Source organism: Microcaecilia unicolor, chromosome 1 (assembly GCF_901765095.1).
Source record: "Microcaecilia unicolor chromosome 1, aMicUni1.1, whole genome shotgun sequence".
Classification (NCBI taxonomy): Eukaryota; Metazoa; Chordata; class Amphibia; order Gymnophiona; family Siphonopidae; genus Microcaecilia; species Microcaecilia unicolor.
Window position 1 is genome coordinate 637,690,332 of NC_044031.1, and position 14,391 is coordinate 637,704,722.

General features: G+C 46.3%; 1 protein-coding gene across 3 annotated transcripts in view; it reads left to right on the top strand.

Moving 5' to 3' along the window:
- LOC115460509 (membrane-spanning 4-domains subfamily A member 15-like) overlaps window positions 1–14,391 on the top strand; it is a 117,435-nt gene that overhangs the window by 13,005 nt on the left and 90,039 nt on the right. Inside the window, exon 1 of one of the 3 annotated variants that reach the window (XM_030190281.1) lies at window positions 1,884–1,962. The exons of the other annotated variants lie outside the window; for them this stretch is intronic. The gene's annotated coding sequence lies outside the window, so the exon portion shown is untranslated. Of the gene's footprint in view, window positions 1–1,883; window positions 1,963–14,391 lie in introns of those variants that run through there. 3 annotated transcript variants of the gene reach the window in all.

The following is a 14,391-nucleotide window of genomic DNA, read 5'->3' on the forward strand; positions in this document are numbered from 1 at the left end:
TCCAGTTTCAGCATCTGCCTTCAAAGTGTTCCGATCCAGCCCTTAAATTCAACAATTTTCCCTCCATCCACATCCAGCATTTCTCCTCTCTCCCCTCCACTCCATTTCCAGCAATTTCTCCTCTCCCTGGGCCCTGCCATCCCATCCAAGTCCATCCTTGGCCCTCTCTGCCCTTCCCGCCTCCATCCACATCCAGCAATTCTCCTCTCTCCCCTCCCCTCCATTTCCAGCAATTTCTCCTCTCCCTGGGTCCTGCCATCCTATCCAAGTCCATCCTTGGCCCTCTCTGCCCTTCCCTCCTCCATCCACATCCAGTAATTCTCCGCTCTCCCTTCCCCTCCATTTCCAGCAATTTCTCCTCTCCCTGGGCCCTGCCCTCCCATCTGTTCCTCTCTCCCCTGCCCCCCTCCATTCACCCGTGTATCCAGGAATTCCCCTCTCTCCCTGAGCCCTGCCATCCCATCCATGTCCCTCTTTCCCCTGCCCGCCCTCTTCTCTCCCCCACGATCGATCCCTTTCCTTTTTTGCTTTTAAATTTACCTCCAGTCCGGCAGCGTCAGTGAAAGCGCTCCCAGTAAAAGCGCTTCTTTTCGCTGTGTCCCGCCTTCTTCTGGACACAGCGAAGAGAAGCGCTTTTACTGGGAGCGCTTTCACTGACGCTGCCGGACTGGAGGTAAATTTAAAAGCAAAAAAGGAAAGGGATCGATCGTGGGGGAGAGAAGAGGGCGGGCAGTTCGGACGAGCGGCGGCGATCCCCGGGCAGAACTAGGTCAAGGCTGACTGAGGCGCGGCGCGCGGGGCCCCCCTAAGCGCGGGGCCCTATGCGGCCGCCTCGGTCGCCTCGGCCTAAGACCGGCCCTGACCACACCCCTTCCCACTACACGACACCCAGTGTGTCTTGCTCTAATAACAGAAGATAGGAAAACATATCATTATGTAATACAGTAACTATGCTCAATCCAACTTCTCATCGCCTGGTTTTACAGACAGCAAATGTACTTAATGTAAACCACTGCGCTATATATATCATAAAGTTACTTCGTTAGTAGTAGTTAATTATGTATGAAGCAGCTAAAAGTGCACTATATTTTTAAAACACATTTAACACACGTTTTAGTACAGTTTTATTGTTCAAAAAAGCAAACAGCAGCTACACTAATTATTGCCAGATAGAATTTAACCCCTGTGAAAGGGGCATTAGATGTGTTTTGGGGCAGAGTGATATTTTATCCAGAGAAAACTGAGGGGCCCTTTTACAAAGGCACGTAAGGACTTACGCGCGTCCAGCGCATGTCAGATCAGCATTACTGCCCAGCTACCGCGTGTCCAGGGCGGTAATTCTGAATATGGCACACACCAAAAACATGCAGTAGAAAATATTTTCTATTTTCTACTGCGTGTCGCTTACCTGGCGATAAATGGCAGTGGACACGCGCTGCGTGCCTACTGCCCGGGTATGTCGTGGGACCTGTGAAGGGTACGAGGACGGGAGGGAGAGTAGAGCACCCGGAGGGGGAACAAAGCCGGACCGTGGGCGAGGGCTGACCCGGTTCCGTCCTTCGAGGACCCAGCCTGTCAGGGAAAGTAGTGGATCACTTTCCCCGGAGGGGTGGAGGAAAGGTAAAGATTACAACTCCCAACAACCCCTGAGAGAACCACACACTAGGATCAGGGACTACAATTCCCAGCAGCCTCTGAGAGAACCACACACTAGGATCAGGGACTACCATTCCCAGCAGCCCTCAGAGGTAACCCAGGGAAGGACTGGTGAGGGTGGCTTGCAATACCCATCCCGGAGAGCTAGGGGAAAGGAGGAGGCTCTGAGCAGGTCTAATCAGGGAAATGAGGAGCAGCTGGGAGGCAGGTGGATAGAGGAACCCATGGAGTGGCAAGAGGCGGCAGAGAGGGAGGAGAGTGAACAAGAGGAGCCCATGGATATCTCTTCTCTAGCAAAAAACAAAGGTAGAGAGTTTAAAAAGCATGTAGGAGCCTGGTTTGGGAGCTTGGTGAGAGAGGGAAGAAGGTGGCTATCCCAGAGGGGGATTTGAGGAATACTTGTTTCAACCAGGATTGTGTGGGAGGTTGTCAGGAGTTGGAGCTGTGAAAGAAGGGTGGGATTCTTCCACTCCTCTTACCAGTTAGCAAGGGAGTGGTGAGTTTGAAACAAACAGAGGTGCAGCTGTGCTGGAGAAACAGGTGAACTGGCTGAAGTCTAAAGGGGAGAGATTGTTGGCCTGGTATATATTTTTTTACCTTGTGGATTACAATATTTACTTTACCTTGTCCAAGGAACTTCCCAGTGGACTGACAAATTTTTTTTAAGCTGCACAGGGAGGACAGCAGCTGTGCCAGGCAGTTTTACAAGACTCGGGCCAGTGGGGGACTGCATTTCGGCTCACCCCGGGGCTGCGAAGTTTTACAGACCTTACCGCTAATTCAATGGGTGGTGGTAAGGTCTCAGACCGAAAATGGACATGCAATGGTTTTTATTTTGCTGCATGTCCTTTTTCCAGCCCCTTAAAAAATGCAGCAAAAAGGATGCGGCAAAAACTGGCCCAGTGCATGCCCAAAAGACGTACTCACACTGCCGCAGGCTACTTTTTACCATGGCTTAGTAAAAGAGTCCCTGAATCAGCTCCATCTGACTCAAGAGAGACACACATCTGGTTGGTCCAAATTCCTGCCCTAAAGCTATCCCCCTCAGGGTAGGCTCATTGTGGTTTACATGGGGCAATGTAGGGTTAAGTGACTTGCCCAGAGTCACCAGGAGCTGCCTGTGCCTGAAGTGGGAATCAAACTCAGTTCCCCAGGACCAAAGTCCACCACCCTAACCACTAGGCCACTCCTCCACTCCACTCTTTGGTGTGTGCAGGAAAAAAATGTTTTTTAGTTAGCTTCCTGTATCATTTCTGAGGGGCTTTTTTTTTTTCATTTTGTTTTTATAATTTCCTTTTGTTTTGTTCTTCTTATAAATGTTTGTTTGCAATTTTGTTAAGAAATGGCAGCAATTGCTATTCCAAAATTAAAAAAAAAAAAAAAAAACCATCCCTAACTCCCACTGGCACCAGTATTAGGCCCTCACTACAACCAAAGAATCTGAATAGGGATACTGGTGGTGTGGAGGGGGCATTTTAGAAAGGACGTCCAACTCAGAATATCACAAATGGATGTCCATCTCACATGTATTTTAAAACAGGAAACAGTCTGTTCCAAAATACATGCGAGATGGACATCCATGTGCTGCGACATCCAGCATGAACATCCAGGGCTCCTGTCTTTCAGCGGTGTTATGTAATCTCTGTCTTCTACCTTTATGCACATTGTTGAGATGTTTGGGGGTGCAATACTAGTTGTATGCTGATGACATACAGTTTGTATTGCCTGTCGAGAACTCTTTTGAAGACACTTTTGTTAAACTGAGATTTTACGTTTCAAAAATAGTGCAATGGATGGAGGGAAATCGTTTGAAACTGAACATTTCAAAAACTCGAATTCTTTTCCACTCTGGTACAAAAGGGGTAAATTGTCCTAAGGTTTTTAACATAGACTCTGTTAATTGTCCATCAGATTAGAAATTTGGGGGTGCAACTTTACATTATCTATGAAAAACCAGGTTGGAAATATAACAGCAAAGGTATTTTATAAATTAATGATTGTACGGTGTATTAGATCACTGGTTTCTGTAGAAAACTTTTGTAAAATTATCCAGTCTGTAGTTTGTCCATTGTTAGATTATTGTAATGGTTTACTAATGGGGATTACCGGTAACATGCTGAAGGTGTTGCAAGTTGTTCAAAATACATATTACACCAACTCTTAGTGCCACTCTAAGATGTTATTAACCTGCTCGCTCTCTGAGATGATCTCAGAGGCAGCTACTTGATGTGCCTTCATTTCATCAGGTTTATTTGGAAGAATGTAGATCATCTATTTTTTACATCAAAGGTCTGAAATTATGGAATGCATTCCCCATTGAACTTCATTTAATACTGTATATGGACCAGTTTAGAAAAGCTTTAAAAACTCATGTGTTTCTTCAGGATTTTGGTTCCTCTGATGTTCGATATTACTTTAATACCACGTAAATTTAATGTGCTCTATGATTTATTTTAAGAGCAATTTTTGTATAGTTTGTTGAACAAAGAAATAATTTTTTTATTGTTTTGTCCTTTTATATTTTGTATGTGACTTGTTCTATACATATAGCGGGTTATAAATAAAGTTTTATTATTATTTTACAAACTAAAATGTCCAAATTATGAACGAGGAAAAACAAGGGACATGGATGTCTGTGCGGCAGTAGAAGAACATCCATATTCTGAAATAGATGGATGTTCCTTTACAGAGCAGTGGGCTGAGAATTGCGGGACCCAGGTTTAAATCCCACTTCAGCAGTTTTTGATTTTTTTTTTTAATTGAGAGACATCCAGGGACAGAAAAATACCTCCTGCACCTGAATATACACTACTTCAATAGCTTTCAGGCTTGCAGGTGTCTTATATATTCAGTACAGGAGGTATTTGTCTGTTCCTGGAGGGCTCACAATTAATGTTTAATCTATTTTATCAATGACAAATAGAGTAAACGGTAGAAACAGCTATTTACACACAACCAATGACAGGTTAAATAAATATATGATACCAACGGTCATCTTAATTTCTATATTTCCTCCCCTCCCCCCCCCCCCCCCCCCCCCCCCGTCCCCATACCCAACCAAATTCAGACCCCTTTTCCTTAACGTCCTGTTTTCCATGGGACCTAATACGTGATCTCCCCCCGCCATCTAACCCCATTTTACCAACCCAAAATATTACACAAAACCAATATTCATAGCCACATATCCCCACAATATTTTAACAAGAAACTAAGGACAAAATAATATTTGACCTTCCGGTGATTTGCAATCAAAATGGAGAAAGCAAAACAAAAAGAAACTGCTTTAAAAAAGGAGTCCATAACATTGAGAATGCCAGGCCAACTAGTTCTGCCTATGAATCCAAGGTACAAAGGGATAGCTGCCTAAGTTCCCACACTGGCTACTGGAAGTTTTCACTACTTCCACTGAGGTAAAGAACTTCATTTGATCATCATAGGCGACCCAAAGTTACGCTGGATAAAGTAATGCATTCGGAATTTTCCGAGCTTGTAACTCAGCATATAAGGGAACAAAAACTTTTTGTTGGGTGTGCAATTTGACTGCACAGTGCTGGAAACATAGTAGTTTCCGGTTTGTTGTATTCCAAGCCTGCAAAATAGCCTGCTTGTATGTCAGATGTAGAACGCAAAACACAATTACATGAGGACGTGTGGTATCACAACTCTTAAAACCTATCCTGTGGGGCCCACTTTATTTTAAAAGACTCCAAACTCAGGGATTGTGTGAGCCAAGTCTCCAGATGTCCCATGAGTTCCGCATCCTTCAAAGATTCAGGAAACCTCACCAGGTGCAAATTTTTGCACCTAGACCAGCCCTCTATGTCCTCTTTCCATTTGTTGTACACAGCGGAGTCGGAGCTGATCCAAATCTCACTCCGCAAACTGGGCCTTTTCCTCCAGGGCTATAACCCGATGTTGCTGGCGCTATATATAGAATCCGGGGTAATAATTGTTGAATGCAATGCTCTGAAGTTATAAACAGAGGGAGAGCCTAAAAAGCCTGTTTACCTGTTGGTTGATATATAAAGCAGTAAACCTGTAACTCTAGTATGAAGTTGGAAGCCCAGTGCATAAATATTTTGTCTGTTTTGAGTTATGTACAAAGCATGAAGTAGAATGGGAGGCAAGGTTCCCAGCTAGGAAAAAAATAAACCCGTCTGTAGGGAGGGGCAGGAACAGCTGAGTGGCCAGTATTATGTTAAGGGTTTAATTTACACAATAGTAGAAATAAAAGGCTATGTCCACTTGTTTGATTTTCTTTTTCAACCTTGATGAACAAAGACTTTTACTGACTCATGCGGGGACTCAATGCTATCTGGAAGATTGGAGGATGTTTGGGCTATACCACAGGCAGCCTGCGGGAAACGCTGCATCACAATTTACACCTGCTCAGACCTGGCATAAGGAGTTGCGTCTTTTTGCTGTCCTAACTTTATCCTCTTACGTCGCCAGTTAGTGGACTCAATATACTACTACTAGTCATTTCTATAGTGCTACTAGATGCTATATACATTATATGCAGGTACTTTATCCCTGGAGGGCTCACAATCTAAGTTTTCGTACCTGGGGTAATGGAAGATTAAGTGACTTGCCCAAGCTGATAAGGAGCTGCAGTGGGTATTGAATCCGGGTTGCCAGAATCAAAGCCCGCCGCATTAGCCAGTCCTCCGCTCCAATATCCACCCAAACTCTGCTCCTGGACCACCCCCTAACTTATCCAGTCTCTCATTGGCCAGTTAACGGCGATATTCAGTCGCACTGCCTGGCTGAATATCAGCAGCTGGCTAGCTCAGCGGGATTTAACTAGGTAATCTCTTTGAATATTGACCCCTAATAGTTTTGTGTCTGAAAACTGGCCTTACTTTTTGGAGAGGCAGCACAGTTGTTACATCTCTAAACTAGTGGTCACGGCTCTAAATTTCAAAAGAATGTGGCCATTGGTTTGGGGAAAATACAGCAACAAGTTAGCCAACACAGTGATGTGATGGGAGGAGCATGGGTGGATCGGGGTGTTCCTAAAATGTATGCACATTGTTATAGAATTAGGGGTAGGGTTACCATATGGCTCCAGAAACAGGAGGTCAGATTGAGCCAGTCTGGGTTTTACTTTTCAATGGAAGCAAAACCCAGACTGGATCATTCTGCCCTCCTTTTTCTGGAGCCATGTGATAACCCTAATTAGGGGGATCTGTGCCTAATTTACGCTTGGGGATTTACACAAGGTTTTCATTGGTGTAAACAGGGCCGCCAAGAGGGGGGGGGGGGCAAAATTCCCCAGGCCTGGGCCTCCAAGAGGGGCCTGGTGCCAGGGTCTCTCTCTTTCCTGCTCCTAACGGGACCCAAGTGATTGCGTCTCTACAGGAGCAGGAGAGAGAAAACTGTAGCACCACCCCCCCCCCCCCCTTTGGAAGCTGATGAGGGCCTGGAACTTCCTGCAGCGCTGCTCTTCTGCCCATTGCTCAGTGGCTGCTTTTCCTCTCGGGCGCGCATGCTCAGTTTTGAAACCGAGCATGCCCTGAGAGGAATAGCAGCCGCAGGGGCAGGCAGTCAGTGATGGAGGAAGACGTTGTCTGCTGGCGGGGCCTCGGGATCCCTGCCAGCCAAGGTACTTCAATCCTGTTGCGTCAGTGGCAGTGATTGGGGGCGGCAGCGATTGGGGTGGCAGTGATTGGGGGGGGCGGCAGCGGATGACTATTTGGGGTGTGTGGCAGCAGCAGCCCAGTCCCGGTTCAGTCTCTCGGCAGCCCTGGGTGTAAATGGTCATGCTTAAATATAGTTGTGCGTGGGATAAACATAAAGGAATCCTGTTCGGATGGAAGGGATCCTCAGGAGCTTAGCGGAGATTGGATGGCAGAGGCGAGGCTGATGGTTGGGAGGCGGGGATAGTGCTGGGCAGACTTATACGGTATGTGCCCTGAAGAAGACAGGTACAAATCAAGATAGGGTATACACAAAAAGTAGCACATATGAGTTTATCTTGTTGGGCAGACTGGATGGACCGTACAGGTCTTTTTCTGCCGTCATCTACTATGTTACTATGTTAGTTGTGGTTCCCAGTGCCAAGTGTAGTCTATAGAGTAGCACTAAGCGCTATTTTTTTTTCTGCACCAACTTTTTTTTTTTTTTTAGGCATGAGTTATAGAATCTAGTCCTATATGTGTAAAAATACATTACTTGGTGATTGATCCAGGCTCCCCATTATCCACTAGGAAGACCTCCAATATATGCCAAGGGACCACAAGAGTGAAGGAAGGGGGATGTTTGTTATCTGAAAATTGAGCAGGATGAGGGGTGAGTTTGAAAGGGTGTGTTGAGAGGAGATGGAGGGTGGAATCTATGTTTACTTCTGTTGCTGGCATGGGAACATGCAATATTCTTGTCTGCTATAATGCAAATTTACTATGTTACTATGAAATGTAGTGCAGGATTCACTCACCTGTTAGCGAGTCCCATGATAACTTTTTGTGGTAAAATAGCACAGTAACACAATATTTTACCACAGAATTATCAATATAGTTCTTTGTTTGAACATAATAGTTTTGTTTTCCATATAAAACTTCAGCCTTTAAAACATAATACAATTAGTACTCTAATTTATATATTTAGCAGTTTATTCTACATTCTCTCTTTTATATCTAATGCACTCTGTGCAAGATAAGAGAAACAAGACATGATTTTCCCACAAGTATGAGTATCATGTAATTGTGGAGCTCAGAGCAAGTGCATTCCTAGCAGTGCTGTTTCCACAGTAAAAGGACACAAACACAACAGAGAATACCTAATGCCAGAACTGAAAACAAAGCAGCTGATGAGGGACCACAACAATTCCCACCTCTAACCTGTCATCAACCTCTGCCTTCTGAATCAGAAATTGACAAGTAGAGCCTCACTTCCCTCATGACAACGCTATCAGTTAAGCATAGTAGTGATTGGAACAGGTTAATGCAATCTTGGTTTTACTCCACTGCTTTCATGGATTTATAGCTCATAAGTACATAAGTATTGACATTCTGGGACAGACAGACCAAAGGTCCATCAAGTCCAGCATCCTGTTTCCAACAGTGGCCAATCCAGATCACAAGTACCTGGCAAGATCCCAAAACAATACAATACATTTTATGCTGCTTATTCTAGAAATAAGCAGCAGATTTTCCCCAAGACCATTTTAATAATGGTCTATGGACTTTTCCTTTAGGAAGCTATCCAAACCTTTTTTTTAAACCCCGCTAAGCTAACTGCTTTTACTACATTTTCTGGCAACGAATTCCAGAGTTTAATTACATGCTGAGTGAAGAAATATTTTCTCTGATTCATTTTAAATTTACTACTTTCTAGCTTCATTGCGTGTTCTCGTAGCTTTAGGGGCCCTTTTACTAAAGGGTTGGTGTGTGGCAACAGCATGCCAATTCGGGACCACCACCATGCTACCGCAGGAGCCCAGTGGTAGTTCCCACCCCCAGTGTGTGCCAGAAATGGCACTACAAAAATATTTTCTATTTTTGTAGCGCCGGTGTGGTAATCTACCAGGTTAGCGCAGGAGCCCTTACCACCACCTCAGTGGGTAGCGGTAAGTGCTTCCTCCCGAAATGGTCACACGGCAAGTGGTTCACTTACCACACGGCCATTTCTTTTCCAGAAAAAAAGACAGCCTTGTACCCTCTGTGGTAAAAGGGGGCCTCAGCGCGCATCAAAAACAAGCACCGACACTAGCACAGGCCCCCTTTTACCGCAGGTTAGTAAAAGGACCCAAGCCTCCCTAAGAACTTGCAAAGAACAGCTTGAATCCAGTGGCACAGGCTTCTGATATGTCACTGTTATTATAACCAGGGCTTTTTTTGAGGGGGTACTTGGGGGTACTGAGTACCGGCACATTTTTCATTGTCTGCTAGAATTGACCCATGGATTGCAAGTTTTAATGAAAGAGCTCAGGCTCTGCACACCAATTCTTCCTTGTCATAGATTCTGTGACTGGTTGCAGGGGCCCTGGCTATTGTGGGGTAGGCCCTTCAGTGATCACCCCACCCCTGAAGGGTGGCCTAGCATTGGAGTACCGGCACCTTTTTTGCTAGATAAAATGCACTGATTATAACCCTCATGAACACCATCTAGTGGGTTCTATATAGGTCACCCAGTGTTGGGCACACAAATTGTGGTGCAGACCCTTGTGTAAACAAATTAGTTAACGAGGTGCTAACAATCCAAAAGTAATGTTAATTGGCAGTCATTAGGATTTGCGCACCGATCTTCCCTGTGCGCTACTCTGTAACATGAGTGCCTAAATTTTACAGCGCACAACTCAAAAGGGGGTGTGGCTATGTGAGGCGCATGAGTGGGTCAAACACTGCAGCACAGATTCTCTGCCGAGCTTTTTGTTTTCTCCGTGCTTTACCAGTTCTTTAACAGCTTCATTGGTTAACTCTAAGGTGCTAGCTTTGACCCATAAGGTTTTGTTCAGTGGTTCTCCTGCCTATCTCTCTTCTATGGTGATTCCCTATACACCATCTCATACTTTCTGTTCAGTAAATAACAGGTTAATTCTTCTGCACCCATCTAAAGCTAAATAAGAATCAACTAGATCCAGTGCTTTTTATTTTATCTCTCCAGCATAATGGAACTCACTACCACAATTTCTTCAGCTTGACACATCACATATGTCTTTTTGGGCTTTATTGAAAACCGTTTTTATCTAGACCAGTTTCAATCATGTCCAGGGTAGAAAAAGGTGCCCTGATTGAGCAACTGACCACTGGAAGGATGAAGGCATGATTCCTGCTTACCCACACTAGCCCACTCCTCAAGTCACTTCACTGGCTCCCTGTCCGCTTCCGCGTACAGTTCAAACTTCTCTTACTGACCTTTAAATGCATCCATTCTGTAGCCTCCCAGTACCTCTCCTCTCTCATCTCTCCCTACATTCCTCCCAGTAATCTCCGCTCACTGGACAAATCTCTCTTGTCGTCCCCCTTCTCCTCCACTGCTAATTCCAGGCTTCGTTCCTTTTCCCTCGCGGCACCTTATGCCTGGAATGGACTTCCTGAGCCTGTAGGCTTAGCTCCATCTCTACCTGTTTTCAAATCTATGCTGAAAACCCACCTTTTCACCACTGCTTTTGGCTCCTAACCACTACTCAATTCCCCTATCCTTGTTCCTTCTCACCCAGTACTTTCCTCGCCCTTAATTGACTTGTCTGTCTGTATTTTTAGATTGTAAGCTCCATCGAATTTATGCTTTACTTGTTCCTCTGGGATTAAATGTTGTAGTGAGTCTTGGCCAAATTAGAATAGATCTGAGATAGGGTTACATTTCTAAATTTAAGAAAATCTGAGCTCAGTACGAAATTCATTGTTTGAGAGAAAGAAAGAGAGATAAACTATAAATTGACACAATTGGCATTCACTGATACCTGTGTGACGGTTTACATCACCCAGCTGATGAAACCTCCTTTTGAGCCACTGAATTCCTGCCATCTGAAGTACTTGACTTGGAAGGTCATTTTCTTGGTGGCAGTCACTTCAACTCGCAGAGTCAGTGAGCTTCAAGCCTTGGTAGCTCATGCTCCTTATACTAAATTTCACCATAACAGAGTAGTCCTCCGCACTCACCCTAAGTTCTTGCCGAAGGTGGTGTCGGAGTTCCATCTGAACCAGTCAATTGTCTTGCCAACATTCTTTCCCCGTCCTCATACCCACCCTGCTGAACGTCAGCTGCACACATTGGACTGCAAGCAAGCATTGGCCTTCTACCTGGAGCAGACAAAGCCCCACAGACAGTCCGCCCAACTGTTTGTTTCTTTTGATCCCAACAGAAGGGGAGTGGCTGTCAGGAAACACACCATCTCCAATTGGCTAGCAGATTCCATTTCCTTCACTTACGCCCAGGCTGGACTGACTCTTGAGGGTCATGTCACGGCTCATAGTGTTAGAGCCATGGCAGCGTCAGTGGCCCACTTGAAGTCAGCCCCTATTGAAGAGATTTGCAAGGCTGCGACGTGGTCATCTGTCCACACATTCACATCGCATTACTGCCTTCAGCAGGATACCCGACGCGACAGTCGGTTCGGGCAGTTGGTGCTGCAGAATCTGTTCGGGGTTTAGAATCCAACTCCACCCCCCTAGGCCCATTTTTATTCTGTTCCAGTATCCGGCTTATACCACGATCTGTGAGCCCCTGTGCCAAACAACGTCTGGCAGCCAGACAGTTCTGATCTTACCTGAAGAATCAGGACTGGAACCTCCAAGGAGGACAGGGCTGGACGCAGGATGGGCAGCAGGCCGATGGCAAAAGGCAAGTCCCAGGGCCAACCAAAGGCTCGCGGCAGGTAGCAGAGTCCAGGTCCAAACAGAGGTTCAAGGCAGGCGGCAAGCAAAAACAAAGTCCAGGTCCAAACAGAGGTTCAAGGCAGGCGGCAAGCAAAAGCAAAGTCCAAGGTCCAAACAGAGGTTCAAGGCAGGCGACAGGCAAAAGCAAAGTCCAGGTCCAAACAGAGGTTCAAGGCAGGCGGCAGGCAAAAGCAAAGTCCAGGTCCAAACAGAGGTTCAAGGCGGGCGGCAGGCAAAAGCAAAGTCCAGGTCCAAACAGAGGTTCAAGGCAGGCGGCAGGCAAAAGCAAAGTCCAGGTCCAAGCAGAGGTTCAAGGCGGGCGGCAGGCAAAAGCAAAGTCCAGGTCCAGTCAGGGTTCAAGGCAGGTACACAATCCAAAAACACAGAACTCAGGAATCCACACTAGCAGAAGCCGAAGCAAAGAGTTCTGCCAGTGTCTGACTTAAGTAGCCCCCTCCATCAGGGAAACAACCATCAGCTGTCCGGAAGGCGTGGCCAACAACCAGCCCAAGAGCTCTGGATAGGCTGGTCACAAAGAGCGGGCGGAGTCTAGCCGCGACCAGCCAATCCGAGCCCAGAAGAGGCGTTCCCCATGCTCCTGGGTCCCGCACCCGGAAGAGACTCTCCAGCTATTGAGCGCCGGCCATTTTGGCAGCGCCGGCGCTCTCCAGCCGCTACTGCTCCATAGCGGCGGACCGGAGCCGTCCAGGAGGCAGACAAAACTCCCCTACCATGCCGCCCGTAGCCAGCGATACCCCGCTCTCTCCTGCTCGTGGAGCGAGGCATCCCTGCAGGCAGAGCGGCACAGGTAAGGGACGTGACAGTACCCCCCCGTAAGCCCCCCTCCTCCGTCTCGGCCCTGGTTTTTTAGGGTAACGAGAGTGGAACTCGTGCAATAACTCAGGGGCATGGATATTACCAACTGGCTCCCAGGAGTTATCCTCAGGACCAAAGTTCTTCCACGAGATCAAGTAAAACAATCGTCCTCTCTGGAGTCTAGAATCAAGAATCTCCTTTACCTCAAACTCAGGGTCCGGGTCAGAGTCTGGAACCAGAATCTTCTTTGATGCAGGATGCCAGCGGGAAGTCCGAAAAGGCTTAAGCAGAGATACATGGAAAGCATTGTGAATGCGAAGATTACCAGGTAAGTGAAGACGATAGACCACCGTCCCCACTCTAGATTGCACAGAAAATGGACCAATGAAGCGAGGAGCAAACTTAAGAGAGGGAAGACGAAGTTTGAGATACTTGGTGCTGAGCCATACTGTCTGTCCCGGCTGGAATACGGGAGCGGCACATCGAAGCTGGTCAGCAAACTGTTTATACCGTGCGGCAGCCCTTCCCAACTGCTGACGAACCGTCCTCCAAGTGGCATGAATGGTGGTGAGGGTAGACCGGATCAGTGGAGAAACCTCAGTCACAGGAATCGGAGGCAGAAGACGAGGATGACGTCCAAAAACAGTAAAGAAGGGTGATGTCCGAGAAGCAGAATGAAAGCTATTGTTGTAGGCAAATGCAGCCCAGGGCAGAAGATCAGTCCAATTATCTTGACGAGCATTAGTGAAGGCCCTGAGAAAGGCTTTAAGGGTCTGATTTGTACGTTCTGCCATGCCGTTGGTCTGTGGATGATAAGCTGAAGAAAAATGTGTGGCAACCCCAAAGGCTGAGCATAAAGATCTCCAAAATCTAGAGGTGAATTGAGAACCTCTATCACTGATGATGCGTTGCGGTAGTCCATGTAACCGAAAAATATGCTGGATAAACTGGGAGGCAAGAGCCGCCGCAGATGGCAGAGACCGCATGGGGACGAAGTGCGCCATGCGGGAAAAACGATCCACCACCACCCAGATGATCGTGTTGCCCTTGGAGCAAGGAAGATCAGTTATAAAGTCCATGTTAAAGGAAATCAGGGACGCAAACAAACTGGGCAACACAATAATAATGGGGGATTTCAATTACCCGCATATAGACTGGGTTAATGTAACATCTGTACACGCAAGGGACATAAGATTTCTTGATGAAATCAAGGACAGCTTCATGGAACAGCTAGTTCAGGAGCCGACAAGAGAAGGAAAAATACTAGACTTAGTCCTTAGTGGTGCTCATGATCTAGTGCAGGGGGTAACGATACGAGGGCCGCTTGATAACAGTGATCATAATATGATCGGTTTTGATATTGGCATTGAAGGAAGTGAAACTAGGAAATCAAGTACGCTAGCGTTTAACTATAGAAAAGGTGATTACGACAAAATGAGAAAAATGGTGAAAAAAAGACTGAAAGGAGCAGCTCGCAGAGTAAAAAACTTGCATCAGGCGTGGATGCTGTTTAAAAACACCATCCTGGAGGTTCAGGACAAATATATTCCACGTATTAGAAAAAAGGGAAAAAAGACTAAACGTCAGCCGGCGTGGCTAA